We start from the raw sequence: 21,427 nt of genomic DNA, 5'->3' as shown, positions 1-21,427 counted from the left end.
AGGGACATGTAATAAAATAAATAATATTCTTGGTGAGACAATTACTATGGTGTTTCAATTTCCAAACCGTAGTCCCATAACGGAATTCATGTTTTGTTTCTGTAAGTGGACATGCCACACAATTTCCACACTTATAATGTCCTGAAATGGGAGGAAGTCCTCACTAATTGAGGACAGTCTGTTCTTTAGTGCCCTCCTTGTAAGTATGAACCAATTTTTGTCTTAAATTCTGGTTCCTCTTAAAAGCAAACATTGGTTGCTTGGCTCGAACAGGCTACTACTAGGTACCAGTGAGGGATTTATTCCACCACATCTTTCTACATCTCCGAATTTAAAATACAGGGGTGAGTAAGATGGTTGCATCTACTTTGAGAATTGCTTGTGTGACATTAATAGTTATAAAGAAATAAGGATGACAAAAGACCATGATAGCTTTTAGTGATATTATTGTATGTTTTTATAGAATTGAATTGGCTTACTCCAGTCCATGGAAGGCGAGACATCTGATCTTCGCTTTACGTCCTGAGGAAGGTCTAGAGAAGAGAGGGGCAGTATTGGTGGTTGCATGACTGAAACATGTGTCGACTATATGAACTGTTTGGAAATCATAACAAACTATGAATGACACCATTACCAAGGACAGGGTCAAAAATACATGTTATATAAGTACATGTCAACTATATGTGTAACATCAAGTTGTGTTTACACTGTAAAATAATAAGCCATTGCTGTTTTGTGAGTGTGTGTATGAATGAGTGACGGAGAGTATCTGAGTATGAATCCAATTGTGTAAAACTGTGATTATGAATATTGATGTGATTTTATTTTTATGATTAAGTATGGTTTAACATACAATATATGATTATTTTTGTATTGGATTGATTAAATAATTTTTTTATAATGTATTAAATTGGTTGAGTTAGTTAGTCTTGTCATCCTTTATCCACTGGTCCACCCCATGTTTTTTTGTGGAATACAATACCAGCCAGCATATCAAGAGGAACAGAATGAGTTCTATACCCAGCACCAGACACGGCAACAAGGACAGACACTGAATGCATACCTGCAGACACAACAGCCCATGACACAGATGCCACAGGTTCAGGCACCTGTACAGCATTGTTCGCAGGCACCACATGAACAGCAGATGCAGGGTAACACACTGCAATTATACACTGCACAGCAGATGCCGCACAGCGCACAGCCAAATGACAGGACAGTGGCACGCATGGACTCCATGACAACAACTCCCATTAGGAAACTAGGGGGGTCACTGTAGTGGGGGGAACCCATTCTTGGGTAACAGAATGTCGTTATACCCTGTAAGGAAGACATAGTATCAAACAGTAAGACAGACACAAGTGATCACAGTTCAAGGGTGTTTATTTAACTTCAATCGGGTTTGAAAAACACCTATCCAATCATAAATCTAAAGATGGGAGCAAGCTACGACCATCAAATAATAATAACGCAGTCCTAAAAGGTGTCTTGTCAAACTAAAAGCCCCTATACTAATAAACCTATTGCCAATCCCTACAGCTAAATACAAATAGTATGGGAAGCAATGTTATGCAAAAGAAAAGTGTTCAAGAAATGATACGTAAGGATATTCAAGCCATTGGCTTCCCTTGCCCACGTTTTCAGCATGGGACAAGGCGGCACACTCGAGCTTAGCAGAGTCTCTGGCTTCTCTAGCATGAGGGTGCAGTTCAAAACTTCAACATCATGACCTGTGCCAAAGTCTCTTTGCCATTCAAAGTCTCCTTTCCAGAGGGCCTGATGTAACACTAAAAACCTCAAAGTTCCTTTCCTCCTAGGATTTCACATGTACCAATTCTCGGGTGACTTTCTGTTCACCCCGTGTTCCCCTCCCCCTGGCTCAGGCCCACTTTAACACAACCTTCTCAGGTGATTTTCGCTTCACCCCGGGTCCCCTTCCACCGGGCTCAGACCCACTTTAACACAAAACCTTTTTGGGTGATCTTCACTTCACCCCAGGACCCTTCCGTCGAGCTCAGACCCACTTTAACACAAGGCTTTCAATGGATCTCCCTCTGCCGGGCTCGGACCAACTTTATCTACTTTGCCACACACTTTCTTTACTGTATCAACATTGAAGACTTTCAACTGTGCACAGGATTTAGCTTGACCCGTCGCAGGACCACTTCGATTCCCAATTCTCTACAACTCTTTCATTTTCAGCTGGATACCTTACAGAGACCTTCAATTGAGCAGACACGAGGTGCCCGACCACTCTGTCAAAGGTATTGTATCTTGGTTTCAAAGTTCAATCACTCCTCTGCAGTTCAACCTTTACTTGCGTCTTTTATCATATGTATTTCAAACGATGTTCGTTCCAGGCCTCGCCATACAAATCTGCTGCTTGCAACCTTGGCTTCAACACAGACCGGTCTTGTATTGGTTTCCCCAACTCACCGGCTGTGTTGATTTCACTGATGTAGCTTTGTTCTTGGAGCCAAGGACAGTACCACGGTGACTGGCGATTCTCCCCGCCTTGATTATAAATGCAGGATGGCCCTGGGTATCTCCGACACACAATGTAGGATTTGTCAGCTTGTTTTACTGGTCTTGAGCTTTCCAATCTCGAGGGCTCATGAAAGTAATGGTTCCTTGTCGAAAAGGTCAAGAGAACTTCCCTCCTTGCGATCCCCTTCTGCTTTGCCGTCTTTCTTCTCTCGTTAAAATGCCATCTTGGAACTACTGTTTCTTCGTGTGTTTTGCCTCGCTCAGAGTGTGCTCTAGTGTTCCGCCTTTTATCCGTGTGGGGAAGTGTAATGGAAGTCAGGTGTGAGTGATTGTCGATAATTGCCTGACCTTTCCTGACCATGGTATTGGGACATGTCAGGTATGCAGCTCAGGTGTTAGTCTAATTTCCCTTAGCGCGGGCTGTCAGTGAGAAAGTGTTTGTGTTGTAAAAGTGGGAGGGGGTAGAGTCCCTAAACATCCTACCAGGTAGGAGTGGGTAAAGGTGTTACAAGGAAGGGGACACCCAATCTCACCAACTGGTGTCCCACTCCCCGAAGACCCCTGACCCAGGTGATCCTCCCGCACTGGTCCACCTCCAGGCACTGGATCCAATAGCGATGGCCATGTCCTGGCCACCTGGATGACAGATCCCTGGGGACAAGTGGGTGAGACACCTTCTGGTTTCTCACAACCCTCAATAGGACAGCCCACAGACAGACTTGATGTGCTCCATCCTATCGAATGCATCCAGCCCTGTGGAGGAACCAAGCATAGGGGTGACGATATGTAACAAAAAAATGTCCTTTCTTGTAGACACAGGGGCGACTGGATCCTGCATCCAGGAGGGGAAGTATAGTATGTCAGGTGACGCCATGAATGCTCAAGGGTTCTCTGGGGCAACGGAAGTGGTTCCTTTTACAGACGATATTGCACTTTCTACAGGGGAACACAACTTCGCTTTACCCCTAATGTATTCTTGACAGACACCAGTAAACATACTGGGGAGGGATACCATGAGCAAACTTAACAAGACCATTTCATTCACTGAGAAGGGGCTAGTGTGTTCCATGCCAGGGATACACCTTCTAAACATGAGGGAGATTATTCAAGCCTATTGTAGACAGACAGTACGGAGGGGGGTGGCAGTAGATTAGGAGCTGTTTCAATATGGGACTGAAATAATAATAGCATGGCTTCCAGGGATCCGTAGTAAAATGTGGCACCTTCCAAATGAGTACTTATTCAGGCCAGAAATACCATTAGAGGAGAAGGAAGGGACGATAGTGGCACTAGAATTAGAGGCAGTAACAGCGGGGGGTGACTGGATAGCAGTGCATGGTTCAGACGATATAAGTCGACCATGTCGAGCAGTGATCGCCGTGGCAGAAGGATACAGGTTGACTACGGTTACAGGTTATTCAAAGACAACAGATCAGACCACAAGATGGTGTTCAAAATGAGCATCACATATTGGGTGAGAGTACATTACAGAGAAGTGCCACAGAGAATGGCGATGATGCTAAAGGCACCGTCGGCATTTCTCGTGGAAGACTTGGCAAAGGTCCCCAGCATCTTATGGACCACAAGTCCCTATGATGTGGGGCTTCTGAAAGGGATAGGAGCAGTGAAAATAGAGCTGAAGCCAGGAGCCATTTTACCAAGAGTTAGGCAATATCCACTGTCCATGGAGGCAGACAAAGGTATCTATGAGACCAGGCCAGCACCAGTCAAACGCCCTCTAAACCACATTGTAGAAGCAGAGTTTTCCTTTAATTCTGAATACGCCAACAATTTTGTGAAGTATTCCCATGAAAGCCGCCTACTTCATGGTCATAGATTTGAAGAATACATTCTTCTCTATACCATTACACCCGGACTCACAGGACCTAACCTCATTTCTGTGTAGAAATAAGAAGTGGAAACATACAAGACTTCCTCAAGGGTACTGTGAAATACCTTCCATATTCAACAGAGTACTCCAGATGGACTTAGGCAATGTACAGATGGAAAGCCCCCCTTTCCTGGTCGATCCCCCTTTCTGTCTTTTGCGCCCTGATGCCTGCGGGCTACCGGCGCATTATAAATATAAAAATAAAAATAAATAAATAAATAAAGCAGGGTTATACAGTATGTAGATGACATATTGATCTGCAGCAAGACAGAGGAACAGTGTAGAAACGACTCAGTGCACATGCTGATAGTGTTAGCAGAAAAGGGGTACAAGGTAGACAAGGCAAAACTACAATATTGCCAAACAGAACTGTTGTACATTGGACAACTGATATCCCAAGATGGGAGAAAAGTGACACCAGAAAGAGCAGAAGCAATACGCAGGACAGCAAAACCTACAACAGTAAGGCAAATGCAGCAGTTCCAAAGGACTATGTAACTACTGAAAGGCATGGGTACTTGACTACAGCACTTACACACGGCCTTTATTGATTGATTGATTGATTGATTGATTGATTTATAGAGCGCTTTACACCAAGGCGCTGATTGAGTGCACTGAAGGAAGCACAAAGAGGGGAGAAGACATTACAATGGACAACAGAAATTACTAAGGCATTTGACGAGCTGAAGGAAGCAATATGCATAGCTACAGTGTTAGGGATTCCAGATTATCAAAGGGAATTTTTCCTATTCTCACACTCTGATGGAGTGGTAATGGCTGCAGTACTGACACAAAAAACGAGCATGGGGCACAAGCCTCTAGCATACTACAGTGGGAAATTAGACTCAGTAATGAGAGGACACTATCCATGCAAACAGGCATTGGCTGCCGCCACATTCGCAGTGGACAAATCTGCGAGTATTACCATGGGATTACCATGGGATGCAGCACCACTCTTTACGTGGAGCATGCTCTTTTTGCAATACCGGAAAGACCAAAAACTACGTTGACAACACAGAGAGCTTCAGGGTACGAAGTGTTACTGTCAAACCCAGCTCTCAAGTTAGTGAGATGCAGACTTGTCAACCCGGCGACTTTCATCGCTGACATCTTACAGAAGGGTGACTACTCTGCACACGACTGCACACCAGACATAGAACAATTCAATGACACGAGAAAGGTACAGGAGAACGCACTTATGGGGGAGACATGCTTTACATTGACGGGTCATCAACAATTGACCAAACGACTGAGGGAAAGACATACTGGGACAGCAGTAGTGAGATTGAGAGAGGATGGTACGTGCGAGGTGGTGACAAGCGCATGTCTACCGTCACACTTTTCATCACAAGCAGCAGAACTAGTAGCTTTAATATTGGCACGAGAACACAGCAGGGAGAAGGAAGTGGCAGTGTATTCAGATTCAGCCTATGTGACATCCACAGTGCATTTTGGGCTGTCGGGTTGGCTGTGGAGGGGCTTCAGATGTGCTGATGGGTGACTGGTGCAGCACACACTCTAGACTGATAGAGGCAATAGACCTCCCACAGCAAATAGTAGTAGCAAAATGGCAAGCACACGCGAGGGGGGAGGACCCCATCTCAAGGGGCAATGAAGCAGCAGACGCTGAAACAAAACACACCGCCTACTTTTGGGACATTTTAGAAATGGAACGCCTTGTCCCAAGCATGCGATCATGCACGAACAATGATACTAAAGGAAGGGTATAACACATTACCAGTGACACAGATTATGGAGTTGCAGGGAGCTGCACCCAGGGAAGAAAAAGAGCTATGGATAAGGAAGGGATATACTGTGTCTCTGAAAGACGCTGTCATGCCTGCGCCATGGGCGCATACATTGGCAATCAATATGGACAAATGGTTATTCATTTATCTACAGAAAACTCCTGGATCAACCGCTATTCACTATTTGGACTTTATTTCCCATTTGCAAGACTTTGGTGCCTTTTTATTTTTCCCAGAAAACTACACTTACCATAATGCACTTGGCTATAACCATCCATTCCTGGCTATTCCTATTTTTTTTCATCAGAACTACAATCCCCAGAAGCCCTAGGGATTTGCTCTGCTTCCACCAGCTCAGGAACAGAGAGGGAGGTGGCCGATTGTCTGCAGGTGTGCTGAGCCAGGTGCAACCAATTAGCCTGCTTCTGTGCTGGGCTGGGCAGTATAAAGGCTGCTGCCTGCGAGAGCTCAGTCTCTTGCATTGAGAGTCCTTCCGGCACCTTTTTGCTTTGAGCTACAAACTTTGTATGCGGTTTCCTGCTTTCACCTGCTTTTTGTTCCAGTGCCCTGGCGGTCTCCAGCCTTGCAGCTGATCACGCTCTGCTGCCTTCTACCTTCCGCCCTGGGCCTTTTGGGCTCCCCGCCTCATCCCTGCTCCTCTGGGCGTCCTGCCTTGCAGCCTGCTACACCCTGCTGCCTACAGCCCTAGCCTTTTGGGCTCCCCGCCTCATCCCTGCTCCTCTGGGCGTCCTGCCTTGCAGCCTGCTACACCCTGCTGCCTACAGCCCTAGCCTTTTGGGCTCCCTGCCTCAGCCCTGCGCTTCCAGGCTCCTGCCTTGCAGCTGATCACGCTCTGCTGCCTTCCAGCCTCCGCCCTTGCCCTGCCGGGCTCTCCACATTGCAGCCGATCACGCTCTGCTGCCTTCCAGCCTCCGCCCTTGCCCTGCCAGGCTCCCTACATTGCAGCCGATCACGCTCTGCTGCCTTCCAGCCTCCGCCCTTGCCCTGCCGGGCTCTCTACATTGCAGCCGATCACGCTCTGCTGCCTTCCAGCCTCCGCCCTTGCCCTGCCGGGCTCTCCACATTGCAGCTGATCACGCTCTGCTGCTTTCCAGCCTCAGCCCTTGTCCTCTGGGCTCCCTGCTCTGCAGCCTGCCTCACTCCGGCTGCCTACAGCCCTTGTCCTCTGGGCTCCCTGCTCTGCAGCCTGCCTCACTCCGGCTGCCTACAGCCCTTGTCCTCTGGGCTCCCTGCTCTGCAGCCTGCCTCACTCCGGCTGCCTACAGCCCTTGTCCTCTAGGCTTCCTACTTTGCAGCTTATCACGCTCCGCTGCCTACTACCTACCTTTTTCCGCTGGGTTCTCGGCCTAGCAGCCCTCTACCGTCCTCTGCAACCTTCTACGGTCAGCGGCCCTGCCCCTCAGGGCTCACTCCTTGCTGCCCGGCCCTTCTGGGTTCCTTGCCGTGCAGCTTGCTTTACTCTGCTGCCCTAAGCCCTTTCCCTCTGGGCTCTCTACCTTACAGCCCTGCTCCTGTGGGCTTGCTCATTGCTTTCCTGCTCCTCTGAGCTCTCAACCTTGTTCCTTACTGTCCTCTGCTATCCAATCCTGTTACACGACTTTCCCTTCATTTCCTTCTGCTAGTTTGCTATCAACCTCCTTTTCCTGGATTTGTCTGTAAGTATCTTCTCTTGTACTGTTTGTAGACCCTTTTGTACAGAGCTTGTCTGTTGGTTCCCATCAGGCAACCTCTGCCCCTTCCCTTGTCTCGTTTCTACATTACAGACACCCATAGCTGCTGTTCCAAGCCATGAGCAAACAGCGTGGGCCTCTGTTATAGCAAACTGTGCAGAAGGCTAGAGTATTTCCTAAGGTTCGTGGAATACTCTTTTCCTATATCTGCATACACCCCAAGAGGGAATTCATTCTATACCTTTTTCCTTGCTACTCTTGCCTACTCTTCGTTCTCTTTCCTTTCTGCTGTGTGTGTACGTATCTGTCCACTTTATTTTGGCACAACCACCCAAACCCTTTCTGGGTGTCCTGTGCCACTCTTAATAGTGTGTCATCCCTGACAGACGCCTTATGGTGACAAAATAACACAGGGAAAGTGGTAATGCCATTCTCATGATTGCACTGGCACAATTACACCATCTGACACATATAGGGAAGGAGGTGCTTGCTGCTCATATTGGAGAAACATGGTTCCGTACTTACTTGGCAGAACATGTGGCTGAATTCATGACTAAGTGTTTCGTATTCAAACAATTTACTGCAGGTCAGGCATTGAGGGTAGTGAGAGGAGTCATACCTCACCCAGTGGGTTCATTCCAACACCTGCACGTTGACTATGACGACATGATCCAAGTATGCCAAGGATACTGTTACATGATAGTGGTTGTATGCCCATTTTCCCATTGGATCGAAGCCGGTCCTTGCTCTCATCCTCATGCCCTTAGAGTGGCGACATTTCTGGTCAAAGAGAGCTTCTCACGATGGGGCATGTGTGAGGTCCTGCGGTCTGACAACTTCCCTCGCTTTGCCAATTAAATGTTTGAATACATCACAACCTTGTTAGGAATCCAACACAAATTCTCTTGTGCTCATCATCCGCAAGCAAACGGGTTGAGAAAGCACCTCAATGGCTTGCTCAAGGAAAGTATAGCCAAAACAAAAACTCTGAACAAATGTTGGCCCCATTGTCTTCCCTTAGCATTTTTTGCATTGCGCAATAAACCCGGGTCCTACCACCATTTAACCCCACATGAGGTGGTGACAAGATGCTGCATGCGACTTCCCCAGACACCTCCTACTAGGGCAATCAAAGACGCTGAAAGAGCATCTGATGTTTTGGGTCAGGAAATGCATGAGTATATAGTTTCCTAGATTGCTAGTACTTCTTTTATTTTATTTCTCACCAGCTGCAAAGACAACGGAAGATGCCTGAAGCAGGACAAGGGGGTGGCAGCACCGAAACCAACAAGGACTTACTAAAGCCATCACAACTGTATCCGGGGGATCAAGTCCTCTTGAGGAATTTTCTTAGGAAGTGGGACACACTGCGCTTTACAGGACTGCATACTGTTGAACTGATCACTGAGCGAGCAGTGAAGGTTGTCAGGAAAAATACTTGGAATCACCTCAGAGACATCAAGCCCTACTAAAGCGGTGGCCTCTGCTAGCACCAATATTGAAATGGCCAACGATCCACAAACAGAAGAGCAACATAATAACTTGGAATCAGCACAACCCAGCTGAGGAAATCCAATGGTTACCTGCTCACGTGTAGGAGAGATGATAGCTCAGCGGGTTGAGCGCTCGCTGCTGCGATCTGAGCGTGATCTGCAGGTCACAGGTTCGAATCCCGGCAAGGCCAACTCAGTCTTTCATCGTTCAGAGGTCGATAAATGAGTACTAATTTCGGTTGGGTGATATTGTATTTAAATATGTGCTCTGTAAAGCGCTTTGGATGAAGGCGCTATATAAATAACACATCATTATTGTTATAGGACAAGGACTTCCTACACATCCACAGTGAGGGCACAGTGTCTGTTTGTTATTTTTCTTTCTGCACACATTCATTGTGAAAGTGCAACTGTTTTTATTGCATTTGTTCCATGATTCCCCGCGATACTCATCCTGAAACTTCCCAAGGCCAATTTGTCCAATTTGTTAGGAGATCCAAACGTACCAGAAGACGACACTCTAACATGTATTTCTGCATCTTCATAGCTTATTTGTCCCAAGTATATCCACACCTGGAAAGAAGAAATCCATCTGTACTCTCAGTACTCTGTGACCCCAGAATAAAAGCTGCGTGGGAACAGCTATTCCTTTTGCTATGGCAGACTATTTTGTTCACGGGGCTAGAATTAACACCATATTAACACAGTAACGCTTGTTTTGCGCATTTCAGGCAGGGAAACTGGTATCTTCAAACTACACAAGGATCCAAACGGTTGTAAGTAATGCGAAGCATTATTAAAAGAATAATTATTGTGACTTGTGTCTTATTCTCATGTGGTATTTTCGCCCTCATCTTTTGGTGAGTATCCTATATTGCTAGAAATGCTGCTGTATCCTCCACTAACACAGCCCCACCTCTAGCAGGTGGAACGACCATGTCAGTTGGACAAGTAAGCACTGCAAGCACACTAAGGAGAAGTAGACACAGTGCATATGCAGACATAGGAGTGGAACTCTATCTCACTGATACTGCTCGAGTATCCAACAACATGTGGTACAAGCATGACCAAAGTAGGTAAATAACCACTGGGAGAGCTGCTATGTCTGCTCACTAACGCCCTATGCCATGAGTGCCTCCAAAACGCTTATAGCAACTGAAATACCAGCAGCGAGAGCACAATGCCTTATGTACCTATCCATGGTTACAACCCAAGGAAGGTTCCAAGGTAAAACAGAAACATTGAGATTGATGTCCAAGACAACATTTCCCTGTGAAGACAGTTATATAAAGACACTTGACATGATGAACAATTACTGGCAACTAGACCAAGCAATACAGTACGTAACTGATGGCCCACAGAAAGGAGAGACACAAACAAGAACATTGAAAGAATAATCATGCCCTATGAAATGACCCAAGGAAACAGGAGGGGTCCCAGGAAAGACCACTAATGCTTGTGTATGGCCAGGTATACACATCTGAAGGATGGAAGGAGGGAGTGGTAGGTAGCAAGGCACACACCTAGTACACACGCCAGTAAACACAGTACAAGGAGAAAATGACAAGCGCCAGAAAGAATGGGATGCGTGCACAAAGTTACTGACCTGGGTGGACAATGAAGCTAGACTAATGCCTATAATACCATTGAAGAAACCAGCATTGTGTTTCCAGAATGATGGAGCAGTAAAGGTTGGAGAAAACAAGGAGTGTAGGTACACAGAAAAAATCCAGCAATGAAGGTTGGTATGCAGTATTAATGGATCACTATTGGGCGTGCAGATCTAAGGCATACGAGAAGGGTATCTCTACATATTATCCCCACCAAAAACATCGCTGTATATATGGTTGTCTGTAACGCCATAGGCGATTTGTTTGGGAGGGATAATTTGCGGGAGCGGGGGTGTCCCCTGCACATTTAAAAATAATGCAGGGGTTGCAGGGGTGTCCCCCGCAGGGTCCATGCCTCAATATCGCCACCAAAATATGGCAATATTTTTGTATCGCAATATTTTTGCGGGGATATTAACACATGGAACCACAAGAAACTGCCACCCAAATGGGGAGGAGTATGTTTGTTGATATACATCAGCATTCCAGCACTAGCAGTACTACAGAAGGACATCAAGATAGACAACTTCCCTAAAAAGGAAAATACGAAAAGGTCAGTGGAAGTGAGTAGTGTGAAAAGAGAGAACACAGTAAGCTTACCGGCACCGTTGTTTTCGGACCGGCAACATTGTAATGATGCCCATAGTCTTTCCTATCACCTTGAGAAGGTGCACTGAACGCTGAGAACAGAGAACAGAGCTGGGTCCCAGGCCTGGGCAGATCAGCTCCAGCCAATCAGGGAACACAAATGCCGGGGTGGATGGCAGAGGGCAAGGGCCGATGGTAATCCTGCAACCCTCCATCAATGTAATAGATAATTTTTGGGGACGGGTTAGGCAAGCCACCTGTCATGCGAGGACCAATAGAATAACCTCTATAGGTGCTGGGAATAGGCACTACCACCCGAACTACCCAATCCTGTAACATCGTAGGTTTTTGGGGACGAGCCCCATGTTGTGACGCAGTAACTGAACAAAATTGCTCAGCATGGGCTCAGGAGCAGTGATTTTCAGGAGATTCTCAATGTCCTGTATGATCCCTGCCTGTGTAATAAACAACAGTTCTAACTTGCACTTGGCTGAATCCACCTTTGGTGTACTAGGAGAGGGTTTGTTGGGCCCTGGGAACGTGGACGGTGAGCTCGTAGTGTGAATCCCAGTCCCTCTGGTATACCTAAGCCAACACTAAGCAGGGATAGGTTAGGGAAAGATAGAAGACCCTTAGGGGGCTAGTATGCCCACATCTTCGGGAAGTTATAGTTTGTTCCAGAAAGAGAAGATAAGGTGGCATTGATCTGTAGCTACTAACCACCTGTTAAGGACGCCTGGGCTAAGAAAGAGGGAAAGGAGAGTTAAAGAGGGACGGCCCTAGCGCCAAACATCTAAAGAACCCGGTAGGCTCTAAGACCAATCCCTCAGCTGAACCAATTTTGTATTATCAAAATTGGAGCATCATTATTTGTGACACCAGGTCACATGCACAACGACCCCCCATACCTTTTTTTACTAGTCCTGTTTTTTGCGTTCTAGTTGGGCGGCATCATGATGTCAAACAAGGTTTGGAAGCAAATGTTAGGAAGGGGAGACAGCCATCCCACACCTCCAAGCGGTTCAGGATAATGCAAATGCTGTAAAATGTAATATAAGAGGCCAGGGGGTGAGGGGTACTCTTAAAGTCCTTTAAATGATCAAATGATTGCATGTTTCGTAGATGTAGTGCACATGTAGGACCAAACGCCATCTTAGGGTTCCTAGTGATTCCATTGAATGCCAAAGCATCGACAACCATACCATATACACCAAAAGCATTGAAAAAAAACATCAAATGCATTTTTCTAATTTTTTTCAACCCCCTTTTTTAACCTTAAAAACTCATTTTTACTAAACTAAACCCTTTACCATTGAAAAAAATGCATTCAATGTTTTTTTTCGATGCTTTTTTTCTATGGTTTGGTTTGTCGATGCTTTGTTTTAGATGCAATGACTGGATACCCCTTCTTAGATATAGCAGCCATATTGAAACATAAGGCTTAAACGCTGCGCAGCAGCCAGCACCACAGGCCTGGGCACTGATGAGAAAGGCCAGAGCTGCAGAGATTCATAAACCCTTAATTGTCTTAAAAGTTGCCAGCCTGATTCGAAGATGGCCGCCGGGGTGAGGAGTCGCAGCTAAACCGCGCTCCGCCCGGGCCGCCGTAAAGAGCACGACCGAAGCCGTGACGGGCCGTCCCTCGGCCCCCCCCCCGACTACCAAGCTGCCCCCATAATACACCCCCCCCCCAGCGAGGAAACAGGCGCTGAGGATAGACGTGCGCCGCCGAGGAGCGAGGCAACCGCCCCCTCCCCCATCGGGGCCGAAAGAGCTGGTCCCGCGTCGCAGGGGGCCCTCCTGCGCGGCGCCGGGTGACTGAGTGGCATCGGCCGGCGTGTGAGCGGGATCGGGGACACAGCGGATCCCGAAGAACGGAGCCGCCCTTGCGCCGCCCCAGCGCCGCCCCGAGGTGAGGGGAGAGCGGCGTCCAGCAGAGCGGCTGCGGCGCCAGGAGAAAGCAGTGCGAGCAGGGCGGACCGCGGGTGAGGAGCCGCGGGGGCCGCCCTGCACGGAGCGCACAGGAAGATACAGAGGCAAGGTGAGCAGGCCCGGGGGGGGGGGCAGAAATTAAGCGCCAGCCCTGTGCGCACATACCCGGGGGGGGGGGACTCAGGAGGAAAAAAGAACCTCTCTCTGGCACCAACTATTTTCCCCCTGGGACACAAGGAGCCACCTCACAAGTCCCCCAACAAGACAGGGGTGAAGAAAGGGGGGAACCCAGGAAGGTGAAGCACAATACCGCAGGACCCACAACAATTAAGAACACCTCCGAGGACAAGAAAGCGAGAGGCCCCATCGAAGGGTCACAAGAAGGAGCAGGAACCATATAGACTATCAGACGGAGCGCCCTATCATGTCTAGAGCAAAAGGAAAGGGGAACCCCATCCAGCAAACTCCCCAAACAGCGAAAACAGGGGCCGACATTCTACAAATGTGGTCAACAGTGGGGACACCACAACCGAGAGGAAGAACCCAGGGAGACCCCATGGGAGAAGCAGAACCACTATCCCAACAACAGCAACCACTGACCAGGGAGGACATGCAAACCTGGTTCATGGACCTGCAGGAGAAATTCATGTCCACAGTTCAGGAACAATTTACATCCATGAAGAACGAAATGAAACAGGCGGTACAAGATATGAGAATAGACATAAACAACCTAGAAGAAAGAACAGACATTGTGGAAAAAACGGTGCAAAGTCTGGAAGAAGACACGAGACAAGCAAGTGAAACGCAAGAACACCTGGTGACACTCACTCACAACTTGGAAATACAATGTGAGGATTTAGAGAACCGCTCCAGACGCTCCAACATCCGAATCAAGAACATGGTGGAATCAGTGCTGGACAAAGATCTGAAGGAGGCGGTGAAGGAGGTATTCAGCGACATCCTGGGAACACAAGACATCGAGGATATCGGAATCGACAGAATCCACAGGGTAGGACCGAAAAGAGCGGGGGCCCCAGGGGAAAGACCACGTGATGTTCTGGTGGCGCTATCCTCCTACCCGCAGAAAGAGCAGATCCTCAGGAGAGCCAGGGAACTGGAACATATTAAAATGAATGGGCAAGACATCCAACTGTATCAGGACCTGGCACTAATAACCCTCCAAAAAAGAAGAGCAATGGCCCCACTGGTGAAAGTCCTAATTGAAAAACAAATCCGCTACAAATGGACCTTCCCGTTTGGCTTACTGTTCACATGGGAAGGAAAACAGAAAAGAGTGACCATGCTGGAAGAAGGCCTCAGCACGACGGGACTACAAGACGAAGAGATGGAGCAGATGGAGCAGGGGGAGGCCACAAACAGGAGAGAACGAACGAGAAAACCTATGGGCTGGGAATCCAGCAAGCAGAAGAATGCAAATCCAGGGAGAGACACCCGGAGAAAGGTACCATGAGGAATACAAGAAAAACACATGCCTGGGGGACAGACATGGATACGTTGCCACTGAAGACCTAGTCGGGGGGGGGACGCGGGAGCGGAGCGGAACGGACAATTCAAGGAGGGCGGCCTGGTCGAGACCCAACGGTCTGGAACCAGGTAAAGACAAATGGTTCAGTGGGGTTTAGGAATCCCCATAACATACCCCCCGAGGGTATGGAGGGCAGGGAGAGAAGGGCGTAACGCCCTAGCGTCAATAGGAACCCTCGCCCTACTCGGGGGACAGTTTGGTTGGTTTAAAGTTCAAAGTTGGGGGGAAGGGAAGTTCAAGGGAAGGGAAGGGATCGGAAGAAACAAAGAGTTGAATCGGGAACAGAAGGGGACCGGAGGCAATGGCATACAAACAAAATAGAATGGGGATGATACGCTTTATGACCTACAATATCAGGGGCATGAACCACCCAACAAAAAGAACGAAACTGGAGAAACAATTCAAAAGGGGGAAAGCGGATGTACTACTCCTCCAGGAAACCCATATCAAAACTAAAGATAAGCACAAAATGCGGATAAAAGGATATAAAATATGGGCACAGGCAACGACAACAGAGAAAAAAGCAGGAGTCCTGATAGCGATAAAAGAAGGAAAGGACGTAAAAACACTAGACACTATAACTGATAAGGAAGGGAGGTACGCCTTTGCCAACGTAGAGATCGAAGGATGTCGCATAACGCTCGCCTCAATATATGCACCCAATCAGGGACAGGATGGCTTTCTCAGAAACGCACTATCGAAACTGGAAGATTTCGCTAGAGGGGAGGTGATACTGGGGGGGGACTTTAATCTGGCATGGAACCCAAAGCTAGATAGGAGCACAGGAAACACACATGGACAGGGGGCGCCATCAAAACGTTTGAAACAGCAAATGGACCAAATGGCTCTAAATGATGTCTGGAGGGAACTGAAGGGTGAACAGAGGGGGTACACCTATTTCTCACATGTTCACAACTCTATGTCCAGGATCGACTATCTCTGGGTGTCAGTGGGACTACTGGGTAAGATACAAGGGCTAGATAAGGGCTCTATAGCCCTCTCGGACCATGCCCCTCTGTGGTTGGACGTGACTCTCACAGGGGGGAAGAGCGTGCTATGGAAATGGAGGTTACCGCAGGAGTTGATCCATGACCCAGTGGCAGGGGAGGCCATAAGGGAAATGATAACGGAATACTTCTTACAAAATGATACGGGGGAGGTCGCAATGAGCGCAGTCTGGGACGCGTTTAAAGCAGTCTTGAGGGGGAAGATGATAGCGATGAAAATCACGAGAGACAAACAAAGGGATCAGTGGGAAAAAGAGCTGGAAAAAACAATTGAGGAGATCCAAGAGAAATTGACGACTCAACCCACAAAGATATTAAAAAAATCTCTGAAACATACACAAGGCCAACTAGAGATGTTACGTACAAAGGGCGCAGAAAGGAATCTACTCTATCTGAAACAGAGATATTATATAAGAGCGAACAAAGCAGACAGACTCATGGCGCGACAACTAAGGGCGAAACAAAAAGAAACCACGATTAAGGCCATATGTGATGCGAAAGGTGCCACTCAAACTTCTACGCACGACATGGGGGAAACAATGAGGCAATATTATCAAACGCTCTATTCCACAGAGCACCCCGATATAAACGCCCAAACTTCATACCTAGAGGCCCTAAAGATCCCGAAAATCTCAGAAGAAGACAAACAGTCACTAGAGACCCCTATCAGTGAAGAAGAAGTCAATAAAGCCATAAAAGGACTCCCAAGTAACAAAGCTCCAGGCCCGGATGGGTTTACGGCCCCATTTTATAAAAAATACGCCGACATACTAACCCCGACCCTAACAAGACTCCTAAACTCATTCAAAGACACCGGTAATGTGACCCCCACAATGAATGAAGCGAAGGTGCTGGTGTTTCATAAACCAGGCAAAGATCCAACTAATCCCGCATCATACAGACCAATCTCCCTAATCAACCTAGATGCAAAAATATATACCAAAATCCTGGCAACAAGGCTATCCCCGCTCCTCCCTAAACTGATTAGCGAGGATCAATCAGGCTTCATTCCAGGCAGGCAAACCCACGATAATACTAGGAGGCTAGCCCACCTGATCGAAAAAATAGGGATAACCCGCACCCCAGCGATACTACTGTCAGTAGACGCCGAGAAGGCGTTCGATAGAGTGGAGTGGTCCATACTGTTTAGGGTTCTGGAATCCATGGGGTTTGGGGAAAAATATATCGCGAGTATTAGAGCAAACTACAATTCCCCATCCAGCAGAATAGCCATTAATGGCGAGCTTACTGGCAAGGTAACGATAACGAGAGGAACGAAACAGGGTTGCCCCCTATCACCACTATTGTACGCTCTCTTCTTAGAACCCCTCCTAATCAAAATACGGGAGTCAATACACATTAAAGGGATAGAAATGGCGGGTCAGCAACACAAAGTTATTGCGTATGCAGACGATATGCTGATAACCTTAGAGGACCCTGAATCTACTTTATCGGCCACAGTTAGAGAACTAGAAAACTATGGGACCATCTCTGGCCTAAAAATAAATAGGAAAAAATCAGAGATCCTCATCCTGGCAGGGGATAGAACGAACATAGAAAGGCAGGCAAAAACACTGGACCTCAAGATAATACAGAAAGGCATTAAATATTTGGGAATAAATGTACCCCCAAAAATAGAACAATTCTACGGGGAAAACTACCCGTCGCTAATTTTAAACATCCGAAGAGAATTAAACAGATGGAACCCACTACAGATATCCTGGTGGGGTAGAATACAATCAATCAAGATGACCATCCTCCCAAAGGTACTATATTATTTTCAGGCTCTCCCAGTGGGGGTCCCAGACACGTTCTTCAAAACCTTAACAAAAATGGTATCGTCCTTCATATGGAAAGGGAAAACACCGAGAATTGCCAGGAAGGTCCTCACGGCCCCAACCAGAGAAGGAGGAATGGCGCTACCCCACTTTAGAAAATACTATCAGGCAGCACAGCTAAAAGTTCTAAGGGAGTGGGTGGGGGAGGATCCGCAACAGATATGGGCCAAACAAGACAGAGCAGTAGCAAAGACCCCACTGGTAGAACTTCTCTGGAAACAGAGGCAGCACAGGCATGAAAATCTAAGGCTAAGCGAAATCATGAAGACCACGTTAGAAGCATGGGATAGCCAAACAAAAAAAGGCATAATGACCACAGTGATCGGACCGTTTACACCCATCTGTAGAAACCCATTTCCACCAGGGATGGAACAAGGGGCATATGACACCTGGGAGAAAGCGGCCATTACTAAAATAGGAGAGATGTTTATGGACAAGGAAATCATCCCCCTGGAGTCATGCGTGGCAACCACGAGAATCCCTAAAAGTGATAGATACAGATATGAACAGCTAAAACACTGGCTCAACTCTCCAATAATCACTGAGGCAGCAACCAGGGACCTTACAGGGTTCGAAACATACATCATATCCAACACGGGGGAGAGAAAGTGGGTATCAACTCTATACAAATACATAAACTCACAAGGGGAAAGCATTAAATGGTCATACAGAATAAAATGGGGCAGAACATTGGGGGAGGAACCAACGGATAAACAATGGGAGGACCTATGGAAACAGATCCCCAGAATGACCCGCTCGGCACAAACTAGGGAAATGTGGGTCAAAATAATGACACAGTGGCACTACACTCCAGAGAGGCTCCACACAATGTACCCCAACACGTCCAACCACTGCTGGAGAGGATGTGACGAAGTGGTTACTTGGAGACACATATGGCATGACTGTAAAGGCATAAAACCCTTTTGGGAAGAAGTGAAAAACGAGATGGGCAAAATATTCCCGGATGTGGGGCTGATGGGGGATGTGTGGCTCTGTGGAATCAAAGACGACATAGCAAGGCAATACAACAAAACGCAATGGAGATCATTCATGGGACTACTCATTGCAGCTTGGACCACCATTGCACAGAACTGGAAAAATAAAAATACCCCACTGACCTACACCTGGCTACAGAAAGTATGGGCCCATATAACAATGGAGAAAATTACCCACAAACTCCAAGGAACATGAGACAAATTTGTAAAGGAATGGGAAGGGACCCTGCAATACCTCCAGTCAGACTTTATGGAACAATGGTGCCCCCATAACATAAAAATCTCAGACATATTTAACGCATAACAGGATCCCCGGACAAAATGACTCCATCCGTCCCGTGGGGAGGGAGGGTAGAAGGGGGGGAAGGGAATGTTATAAGATTCAATGTTAACTTCTTCATGTAATATTTATGTAAAACTAATAAATATAAGTTTAAAAAAAAAAAAAAAAAAAAAGTTGCCAGCCTTTGTGCTGTGGGAAGAATGTGCCCTGCAAGGCCACGGAAAGAGGGCTGAACGTCTTTGGAAGATACAATCCCACGAGAAGAAGGGCACGGGCATCCGACCCCTACCAGTCCCAACTCCAAGTTATAGCACCCAAATTTCCTAGCCTTAAGATCTTTAAATTCCAAGGTACCAGCCAGCTCCAGACCACTGATCATAAACTTGTTGGACCCCCGATCGATCAGGAAAGATCAGAAAGCAGGGCTTTCTTGTCTTCACTTCTGGGTCACTTGATTTGTACTGCGAGGTATAAAATTATAGCCAGAACAAGGGTGGAAGACCGTGGAGAGGTGCTGGCCTGTCTGGGATTGGGTGAATTTTGTGAGTTAATATGACCTCAGCATTTCCCTCAGGCCCCTGTCTGCTTGTACCAGGTGCACTGCTACATAGATAGAGATGTATTGTTTATTTATTTACATAATTGACAATTAGCCGCCACCTCATAACCGATGAAGAATGCAGCATCACCGATGTGGAAAAAGATGGTCAGAAGGGGCTGGGAGCAGTGGCCTGGTATCCCCTATGGAGCAGCCGGCCAATGTACAGGGTCTCACCAACCGGCCACGTGGGTTTCTACTGTATGTAATGATGCCACTGATAATTCTATATACCTTCTTAATGTGCTGCCCATACAGATTTTACCAGAATGTTCAGTGACAGCAGAGCTCTTTGCTGGTGCACTCTTATTTTTTAGGAATAAAATATGTGTTATCCTTGCAAGAGGTGTATTGGGCCTTTTTTTCCTAGCGGTTGTATTTTTTCTGGTGTGAGTGTTGAGGGGCTTTCCTACACAATGTAAAATAATGTTTAAACAATGGGCGTCATAATTAGTTTGTTGCTAATATCACGGATGTTCACTGCATTTTTGCTCTCTAATTAGGACTATAAAACTATTGGAATGATCGGTGCAGGTAGCATACAAAGTATAAAAAAAGGATATTAAGTCGGTCTTTCTTGTGGCATGTGAAAGGTCAACTTAGCAATGAGCAGCATTAGGCAAGATACATCGTCTTGTCAAATGAACCGCATTGCTTTTCAAAACCTCCAAATACAGGCAGACCATGACATGTCCTCCCTTTTCAAGCTGCGGCCAATCATTTCACAGACAAAATAAAAACAAAAACAAGACTTACCCAAAAAGACAGAGAATGCAAAATGTCCACCAAGTCAGAAGGCCTGCGGTATATGCCACTCGTGTGGTGATGTTCTGTCGGCATGAAGGGCAAGTTATGACTGCTGGTATGTCGGTCATATTTGATGCTACAATAAAGGTGGTTTGCATTGGCGGTGCCATGATCACTGAATGGAGGCAAGGAAGAAGGAAGAAGATTACTATCCATTTGCTACATCAACCTCTGGTCTATTTTATTAAAAAACTCCACAGACATTGCAGTGGGTAAAGATATCATCCATTGCCCCATTTAGTACTTAACTGCATTTATTACTGCACTTTTGTAAAACGCATATATGTACAAGTGTGTGTTTGTAATACACATCCTTATACCAAACATTAAGATACTATGTCACTGGTCCATTCATGGTGGCAGGACATAAATGGGTCTAGGTCCAAAGACCGCAAATTCAAGAGCGATGTTGTGGGAAGCCACCCTGTGAAGGATGCCCCCAAAAGGTTGCCCTTTTACTGCACTCCTCCCCCTTGTCCTTTGTGGGAAGGAGGAGATCTCCCCATGAACCCCTCATCCTGCTTTGTAGCCCTGTAGCCCCCTCCCCACTACATACCTTTACTGGACCACACTATTTCTGTCCGCTCTCCAGACCACTTCCCTGAAGCAGGAAAGTGTGGGTCACACTTTAGGGAAGCATTCTGGAGACCGCAATCTAGCATAAATTCATGCTTTGGCCCAGAAGAGTTATATACCCCCTCACTACCATTAGAAAATAAGTAACGTAGGTGGCAGCTATGGGGTAGTTCCTCTTACTATTACAGCATCTGTTCAGCAAGCCAAGTGTATACAATGTGTGTTAGCAGATTTCATACAAGCATCGCATTACTGACAAGAGAGGCTTAATCTGTTCAGTATTTCAACTATTAAAAACATTACATGACAATAGTTTAATAAATTAAAAATATAATAC

General features: G+C 46.8%; 1 long non-coding RNA gene across 2 annotated transcripts in view; it reads right to left on the bottom strand.

Annotated features, from left to right (window-relative positions):
• Positions 1-21,427, bottom strand: part of LOC138566038 (uncharacterized) — a 268,484-nt gene that overhangs the window by 79,684 nt on the left and 167,373 nt on the right. For both annotated transcript variants that reach the window (XR_011301803.1, XR_011301802.1), the window contains exon 2: positions 20,464-20,629. This is a non-coding gene — a long non-coding RNA (uncharacterized lncRNA). The remainder of the gene's footprint in view (positions 1-20,463; positions 20,630-21,427) is intronic.

This window comes from Ambystoma mexicanum, chromosome 2p (assembly GCF_040938575.1).
Source record: "Ambystoma mexicanum isolate Mex_15411 chromosome 2p, UKY_AmexF1_1, whole genome shotgun sequence".
NCBI classification, from domain to species: domain Eukaryota; kingdom Metazoa; phylum Chordata; class Amphibia; order Caudata; family Ambystomatidae; genus Ambystoma; species Ambystoma mexicanum.
This window is presented reverse-complemented; position numbering and strand designations above follow the sequence as displayed.